The 8,490-nt window shown below is 53.1% G+C and overlaps 1 non-coding gene and 1 pseudogene across 1 annotated transcript; one reads left to right on the top strand and one right to left on the bottom strand.

The window, feature by feature from the left end:
* The first annotated feature begins 5,029 nt into the window (after positions 1-5,029).
* LOC149874866 (28S ribosomal RNA) lies at positions 5,030-6,198 on the top strand (annotated as a pseudogene).
* Positions 6,199-7,604: 1,406 nt separating this feature from the next.
* TRNAK-UUU (transfer RNA lysine (anticodon UUU)) lies at positions 7,605-7,677 on the bottom strand. The gene has a single exon. It is a non-coding gene; the product is annotated as a tRNA-Lys (tRNA).
* Between the last annotated feature and the right edge of the window lie 813 nt (positions 7,678-8,490).

Here is an 8,490-nt window from a genome sequence, read left to right as displayed (position 1 = left end):
AAACCACCCGGGAAAATCAGGAAGATACTGGCCCAGAGGGCACGCAAGTGGCTGACGAAGGGGCAGGATCTGTCGGACAAGGTTCGCGAAGTCCTGGGTGCATGGGTGGAGGGTCAGCCTGGGACGAGTGCTCAGGTTGACTCCGTCTCCCTTGATGTTCTGACCTCATTCCTGGGGGCGCCTTCGGGACCGCGGGGGGCCCCGAGCAAAAAGAGGCCCAAGAGGGATGGCCCTACAACATCCTGGATGAGTAGGAGAGCCGTCAAACGGGGCACTTTTCTTAGGTTCCAGCATCTGTTTGGGGCTAAGAGAAAGCTTCTGGCGGACATCATCCTCGATGGCGCTGGCAGGGATCAGTGCGTCCTCCCGCTAGAGGAGGTCTTTCAGGCCTACCGAGGAAAGTGGGAGGTAGAGTCATCTTTTGAGGGCCTCGGACGGTTCGGGGTCCGCCGGGATGCGGACAACTTCGCATTCAAGGCCCTGATCACCCCTGAGGAGGTTGTCAAGCACATGATGGAAATGGCCTCGAAATCGGCTCCAGGTCCGGATAAGCTCACCCTGAGAGATCTGCGCCGCGCTGACCCCGAGGGAGATGCTCTTGCCGAACTATTCAGCCTGTGGCTGATTACCGGCACGGTCCCGGACGGGCTCAAGGAGTGTCGGTCTGTGTTGATACCCAAAACGGTGGACCGCGAAAAGCTTGGCCAGCTCGGAAGCTGGCGCCCCATTACCATCGGGTCCATCGTTTTACGGCTATTCTCACGAGTGCTAACCGCACGGCTCGCCGCAGCATGCCCCATCAACCCCCGCCAGCGGGGTTTCATCTCGGCGCCCGGGTGCGCTGAAAACCTGAAGGTGCTTGAGCTTCTCTTGCGGAAGAGGAAGCGAGACAGGCAGCCGTTGGGGGTGGTATTCGTGGATCTAGCGAGGGCGTTCGATTCGGTATCGCACGACCACATTTCTTGGGTCCTAAAGGCCAAAGGGGTGGACCAACACATCGTGAATCTCATTGAAGATTCATACCAGAAGGTTACCACGAGAGTACAAGTGTTTAATGGCGTCACCCCTCCCATCAGCATCAAATCCGGGGTCAAGCAAGGCGACCCGATGTCCCCCCTCTTGTTCAACATTGCGATGGACCCCCTGATAGCGAAGCTCGAGACGGCAGGACAAGGAGTAAAAGTCGGGAGTGCCTCCCTGACCACCCTGGCGTTCGCGGATGATCTCGTCCTGCTTAGCGACTCCTGGGAGGGCATGCTGAAAAACATCAGCATCCTCGAGGACTTCTGCAACCTCACGGGCCTACGAGTGCAACCCAAAAAATGTCAGGGGTTCTTCTTGAATCCGACATGCGACTCCTATACAGTAAACAACTGCGCAGCCTGGAAGATAGCCGGCCGTGAGATCACGATGCTCGGACCAGGCGAGTCGACACGATATCTGGGCTTGAATGTCAGTCCCTGGGTTGGGATTGACAAACCAGATTTGGGTACGCAACTAAGCTCCTGGCTCGAGAGGATAGGGACTGCCCCGCTCAAACCGATGCAGAAGCTCTCTTTGCTGGTGCAGTACGCCATACCCAGGTTGTACTATCAGGCCGATTACGCGGGCATTGGCCGGGTGGCCTTGGAGGCTCTGGATTCTATGAACCGGAGAAAGGTGAAGGAGTGGTTCCACTTACCCGCCTGTACCTCGGACGGCCTCCTCCACTCCCGTCACCGCGACGGGGGTCTTGGGTTGCCGCGTCTGGCGAAAGCCATTCCGGCAGCGCAAGTGAGGAGGCTGATTCGCGTAGCCACTTCATCTGATGAAGTCACACGGAAGGTATCCTACGCGTGTGGGATAAGTGACGAAGTGGAGCGGCTCTGGTTGGCGAGTGGTGGGGACGTCTCCAGTGTACCGAGGTTCGAGGATCCTGAGACCCCGAGGTCTCCAGGGGTTCAGGACCCCTGCGAGGCTGCCCAGGAGATTCCGAGCGAAGTCCGGAAGCCTGCGATCCCTCGGCCCTGCAATTGGAGGGCCGAGGAGCACTCCAAATGGGCCCAGCTACGCTGTCAGGGAGAGGGGGTGGAGTTATTCCGCAACGATCCGGTCAGCAATGGCTGGATCAACGGTCGCGGGCGACTGGCGGAGCGCCTCCGGATCGTGGCCTTAAAACTGCGGTCCAATGTGTATCCCACCAGGGAATTCCTCGGGAGAGGCCAGGCAGGTACCAACGTAGGTTGCCGGTTCTGTACACACCCTCGTGAAACACTGGGGCATATTCTGGGCATATGTCCTGCTGTGCAGGAGGCACGGATCCTCCGGCACAATAAGTTGTGTAAGATCCTGGCTGCGGAAGGTAAAAAGTGTGAGTGGACCGTGTACTATGAGCCGCACCTACGCAACGCAAGTGGGGAGCTGCGTAAGCCTGACCTCATTTTTGTCCGAGACGGTACCGCCCTGGTTGTGGATATCACTGTGCGGTACGAGACGGGATCCGCGACCCTCCCAGCCGCCGCCGCAGAAAAGGCTGCGAAATACCTGGATCTGACCGCGCAGATCCGGGAGCTCACAGGGGCTGAGCAAGTCACCTACTTTGGCTTCCCACTGGGGGCCAGAGGAAAGTGGCATGCCGACAATTGGCAAGTACTGTCTGAATTGGGACTCTCAGGATCCAGAAAGGAGCGGGTCGCACGACTCCTGTCGTGGCGAGCACTGCTCGGATCCGTGGATATGGTGAACACTCTTTGCGTCTAAGCACAGACAGGAACCCCTTTTGGATGAAGCACCAGCCTGAGCTAGGCCTGTTGCGTGAACCTTTCGGAGTTGAATCCCACCCTGGGGACCCCAAAAACAAAAATACCAAAAACAGTTGTGTTTAAATGTGTTCTTGTTCGTCCCTTTGGCTTCACCTCCAAGTTGTGCTTCCCCCTCTCCCCTATGCTGTCTTTCCAACGGCCGGTGATGTCGAGGTTGGTGCGTTCTCGGTCACCTCTAGGGCCAAGCGCCACGGCCACAGGTAGGACCTGGCCCCTGCCCAGGGGACCAGGCACCATTAAGCTACACATGCGCATTTCTGTAAATTTCATTTCTTATCTAAAAGTGTCATTTCTACAGAAATGAAACTTATGTAGAAAATCTGCCTAGCAATAATTATGTAAAAGAAAATTATCCTATCTGTATACTATAGTTAGTGTCATAGAGGCAGTCCAACAAACATCTATAAAAGAGGCAAAAAAGCAGGAAGCAGCAGAGACGACAACTGGAAAACTCTGTGGGCCTGATCACCCCGCAGACCGGTTCTCAGCCTCCCCGCCTGGGCGTATCCCAGCGAGAACAAAGGCCTCAGAAATCCGACAACTGACAACGATTCACTGTGTTACAGTATTGCTTTGTATTTCCCATTCATGAGCCGTTGACCAGTTCTGGGACTTAAGGAGCCGGCAGCTGCACCTAGCTTTGGACTAGCTCCACTGTTGGAACGCAAGGGCTGGCTCTGGAACCTCGTGAACCAACGGACACCCTATAGAATATCCCATTCATGAGCTGTTGACCAGTTCTGGGACTACGGAGTCGGCAGCTGCTGGCTCTGGAACCCCGTGAACCAACAGACCCCTTTAGTATCCGGCATACTGTAACTGAAGAAACATCGGAGACTCCGCTTCTCGACTGCCTCTCATCGTAGCTTAGACAGCATATCTATGCTCGCTATACTTGTATTTAACTGCAACTTCGTTCCAACCGGCCTCCCCTCTTACTTGTAAGAGGGTGAGGCCAGGTGAGTGAATAAATCTTTTCATTTTACTCTATATCTACTCCGTAATAACTTTTATGACTAACATTCCATATCAATGAGCCATTGACCAGTTCTGGGACTTAAGGAGTCGGCAGCCGCACCTAGCTTTGGACTAGTTCCACTGTTGGAACGCAAGGGCTGGCTCTGGAACCTCGTGAACCAACAGACACCCTATAGATTAAGAGACACTAACTACTTACTGTAAGTCATCTACTTGTGCCAACTCGGCGAACCTCGAGGGCGGCTAGGAGCTACCTCAATCCCGCCCCACAAGCCGTGCGCTCGCACAACTCCGCAAAGCCCGCGGCTCCCCTAAGCGGTGCCGGAGCCGCTAGCCCAGCATTTCACCACACTGCCTACCTATTGTCACACACCCCACCACATCTCTGGTGGTGGCCTCCGCTCCTTTGTCCAGCCTAGTGCCTTCAGCCTCTGTGCTCAGCTATCCCTGTGAGGCCAGTGAAGTTGAAGCTGGTGGGACCTCGGTCACCTACAGGGCCAAGTGCTTTAGCCCCAGGTAGGACTCGGTGGCCAGACTTGCCTGGGTGTTGGATACCACCCGGGGCAACTGGGAGGGATTGTGCAAGCCAAACTTGATGGTTAGTCAGTCGGGTGCAACATCCTTGATGCATGCCCACTAGGGCCTGTAACTACCCATTCCCAAAAGGCATGAGGCATGTGTACTGTGTCAGAAGGCATGACACACTGAGATTGGCACAAAACAGACTGAAGAGAGACACTTGCTAAAAGTGTCTGGCTACTCCCAGACTTGGAGTGGTGCTGCCTCACCTAACATACAGTCAAGCACCCTACTGCTCCCTTTGGGCAGCAGAATGCATCCCAACTTCTTACCCACCCAAGTCTGCTCTTTGTTCTGCTATCCTGCATTTCTGATCCATCTCACTGTCTCCCCTCTGTGATGCATTTCTCTCTGATAGTTCAGTCTCAACATGATTACCTCCCATGCTTCTGATCAGGGCAGCCACCCATATGACAGATTGCTGGTGCATGTCAGTCATCACGAGACCACCGGACCCTCTGGTGGTCGCTATAGTCATATCTGTGTTGCATGGGGCACCCTCAGACACTTAACTGAACAGCTCAAAATAACCCAAAAGAGGTACTCTTCAGGGTTCAGTAAATAGCCAAATGCCTCATCATCTAATTAATCATGCACATGAATGGATGAACAAGATTCCCACTGTCCCTACCTACTTTCTAGCTAAACCACAGCCAAGGGAATGGGCTCAGCACAATCAGTGGGGAAAGAAGACACTGTTGAGCTTGATTCTAGTCTGGCACTGTGAAGAGACATGAGAGGTGTAGAGTAAGTGGGAGGCCCCTGGCTGCCAGTGAAATACCACTACTCTTATCATTTTTTCACTTACCTGGTGCAGTGCGGGGAAAATCTATGAGGGGCTTCCACTTCTGCTTCCAAGCACCTGACATGTGCTGGGTGCAACCTGCCCCAGGGACAGCATCAGGTGGGGAGTTTGACTGGGGCAATGCACCTGTCAAACTGTAACACAGGTGTCCTAAGGTGAGCTCAGGGAGGAAAGAAACCTCCCATGGAGCAGAAGGGCAAAAGCTTGCTTGATCTTGATTTTCAGTATGAATACAAACCATGAAAGCAGGACCTCACAATCCTTCTGACTTTTTGGGTTTTAAGCCAAAGGTGTTAGAAAAGTTACCACAAGGATTTCATAGATTTCATAGACATTAGGGCTGGAAGGGACCTCGGGAGATCATCGAGTCCAGCCCCCTGCCCAAAGGGCAGGAAGTCAGCTGGGGTCATAGGATCCCAGCAAGATAAGCATCCAATAAGGATGCTGGCTTGTAACAGCCAAAGATTCACGGTGATATCGCTTTTTGATCGTTTGATGTTGGCTCTTCCTATTATTGTAAAGCAGAATGCACCAAGCGTTGGATTGTTTACCCACTAATAGGGAACTAATAGGGATTTAGACGGTCATGAATCATGTTATTTTAACCCTACTGATGATGTATTATTGCAAAAGTAATCCTGCTCAGTATGAGAGGAACCACAGGTTCAGACATTTGGTGTATGTGCCTGGCTGAGGAGCCAATGGGGTGAAGCTACCACCTGTGGGATTATGACTGAATGCCTCTAAGTCAGAAACCCACCTAAATGTAATGATACCACAGCACCATGGAGTCTCTGCTGGCCCTGGATAGCCAGCCGCCCCCCCACCCCCGCCTCCCCAGTGTGGAGAGCTGTTCGTGGCAGGACTGGAGAGCAATCAGAAGGAGCAGCCTCTCACCTGCAGTGTAGCGCATGTTCATGGAGAACCTGGTGCTAAATCATTCATAGACAACCTGATTCTGGGTCAGGGTTTAGTATGTAGCAGAGCAACTACCTTGCTGTGATCTATTGAAAGTCACCCCTTGACACAAGCTTTTGTCTCTGAACAAAGAACCCACCTGACTACCACCTCCAGGAGAAGGGGGAGGTGCCACCATGCCTGCAATGGGCATCCCCTCAGAGGCTAGTGAGAGGGGGGAGACGGGCAGAGGACCCTCACAAGCAGAAGGTCTGGCTGTTCTCCCCTTCCCTCTGCCCCGGGCTTGGGTTGACCTGGCACCTGGTGAGTGACTCAGCCATGCAGAGAGCCAGTGGGCAGGGAGGTTCTGAGACAGGGAGCTCCCCTCCGAGTCGCCTGCCTCTCCCTCCTACAGGCATTGTTGGGGTTGACCTGGTGTCCCAAAAGCCACCCCTGAACTTCAAAACAGGGTAGACCTGGTGTCTGGGAGTTCCTATAGCAATGAATGGGGTAGACCTGTTCTCTGCCAAGTCACCATAGGAATGCCAGGGGTAGACATCATGTCTAAAAGTCCTTATAGGTTTGAATGGAGTAGACATGGTGTCTGAAAGACCCCATAGGAATGCATGGTGTTGACCTAGTGTCTGAAATTCCCAATAGGCTTGAATAGGGTAGACGTGGTGTCCACATAGAAATGTATGCGGTTGCCCTGGAGCCTGGCAGTCCCCATAGGAATGTATGGGTTAGACATGGTGTCTCAATGTCCCCATAGGAATGCATGGGGTTGACCTGGTGTCTCAAAATCCCAATAGAAGTGTATGGGGTTGACCTGGTGCCAGGAAGTCCCGGTAGGCTTCAATGGGGTTGACATGGTGTCTCAAAGTTCCCAAAGGAATGCATGGGGTAGAATTCCTGCCTCATGTCATTTCACAATGAATGAAGTATCCACGGTGCTGACAGGAAGCAACAGATACAGCACCCGAACAACAAACAATGGCTTAAGACTTCTAAAAGTGAGCCACCCACACTTAAGCCTCCATTTTAACAGACCCAACCCTCACACACTCTTCACTGGCTCACTCAGATCAACACTGGCACCAGATACAAGCCTGCTGCCTGAACAGGAACTTATAATAATAGACCCTCAGACTAAAAGTCTGAATCATGCCTCTAGAACAATGAGCCAGATGCCTCCCAGGCCCCACCTCTGTCCACGTAGCCCTAAGAAACACGCTGGGAGGCCAGGCTTGGGGTGGGCAGGGCAGCCCCCCTTGCCTGTAGACTCCCTGACTTCAGATCACCCACAGGGCATGCAATGAGGGGGATTGAAGGATCCCCTGCTGCCCTTTGCTCACCTGGCTGCCATGGGTGAGAGGCCAAAGGGAGCCCTGGGCTGCTCCCAGTGCAAGCAATGCCCCGAGGCCAACCAGGAGGAAAAGGATGGTGTGACACAGGCAGACACCTCCCACACAAGCAGCACCCAGGACTGGCCCTGTCCACTCTCACACCTCCCCAGGGCTGAGCCCAGGGTAAGGCCCCACTCCTGCCTGAACAGAGACTTGAATCCTGGACCCTCAGATTAAAAGTCTGAAGCTCTACCAACTGAGCTATCCAGGCCACGTGGAAAGCTGGTGCCGCCCTCACTTCACTGCAGTTACCACCTGCCCGTAAGCCTAGCCCAAGCTAGCCAACCAGGACTCCTTCTGGCCCCTCTGGCACTCTGCTGCACACTGGCTTTTGAAATTTTCTTTCATGAAATTGTCATTAACAAATTGAAGGGAATACAGTCTAGGTGATTACGTAATACTATTAGGTGGATACATAATTCGTTGTATCATTATACTCAGCCATAGTCTTCAAGAGCTGTAGAAACAGACACACAGAAGATGTACTAGATCCCTTTATGTTTCATAGAAATAGATTTCATAGAATTCAGGCTGGAAGGGGCCCCAGAAGATAATCGGGTCCATACCCCTGTCCCATGGGCAGGAAGTCAGCAGGGATCATTGGATCCTAGCAGGATAAGCATCCAAATGTGTCTTGAAGGCGTTCAAGGTGAACTGCCTCCGGCGGCAGTCTATTCCAAACCTTGGGGGCTGAGACAGTAAAGTTGCTCCTTATGTCCAGCCTGAATAGGTCGTGGTGGAGCTTGTGACCATTCTATTTTGTCATTCCTTGGGGCCCTCTGGTGAACAGACATTCCCCCAGATCCTGATGAGCATCCCTGATTAACTTATAGGTGGCTACCAGATCATCCCTGAGCCTCCACTTTTCTAGGCTGAAGAGTCCCATGGCTCTCAGCCTCTCATCACAAGATCTATTTTCCTGACCTCTGATTATGTATGTGGCTCTCCTCTGCACTCTCTCATGCTTCTGCACATCCTTTCTGAATTGTGGGGACCAAAACTGGATGCAGTACTCTAGCTGCAG

This window comes from Crocodylus siamensis, chromosome 1, assembly GCF_052110815.1.
Source record: "Crocodylus siamensis isolate JL-2025a chromosome 1, ASM5211081v1, whole genome shotgun sequence".
NCBI classification, from domain to species: domain Eukaryota; kingdom Metazoa; phylum Chordata; order Crocodylia; family Crocodylidae; genus Crocodylus; species Crocodylus siamensis.
The sequence above is the reverse complement of the archived record's forward strand: the minus strand, read 5'-3'. Positions and strand labels throughout refer to the sequence as shown.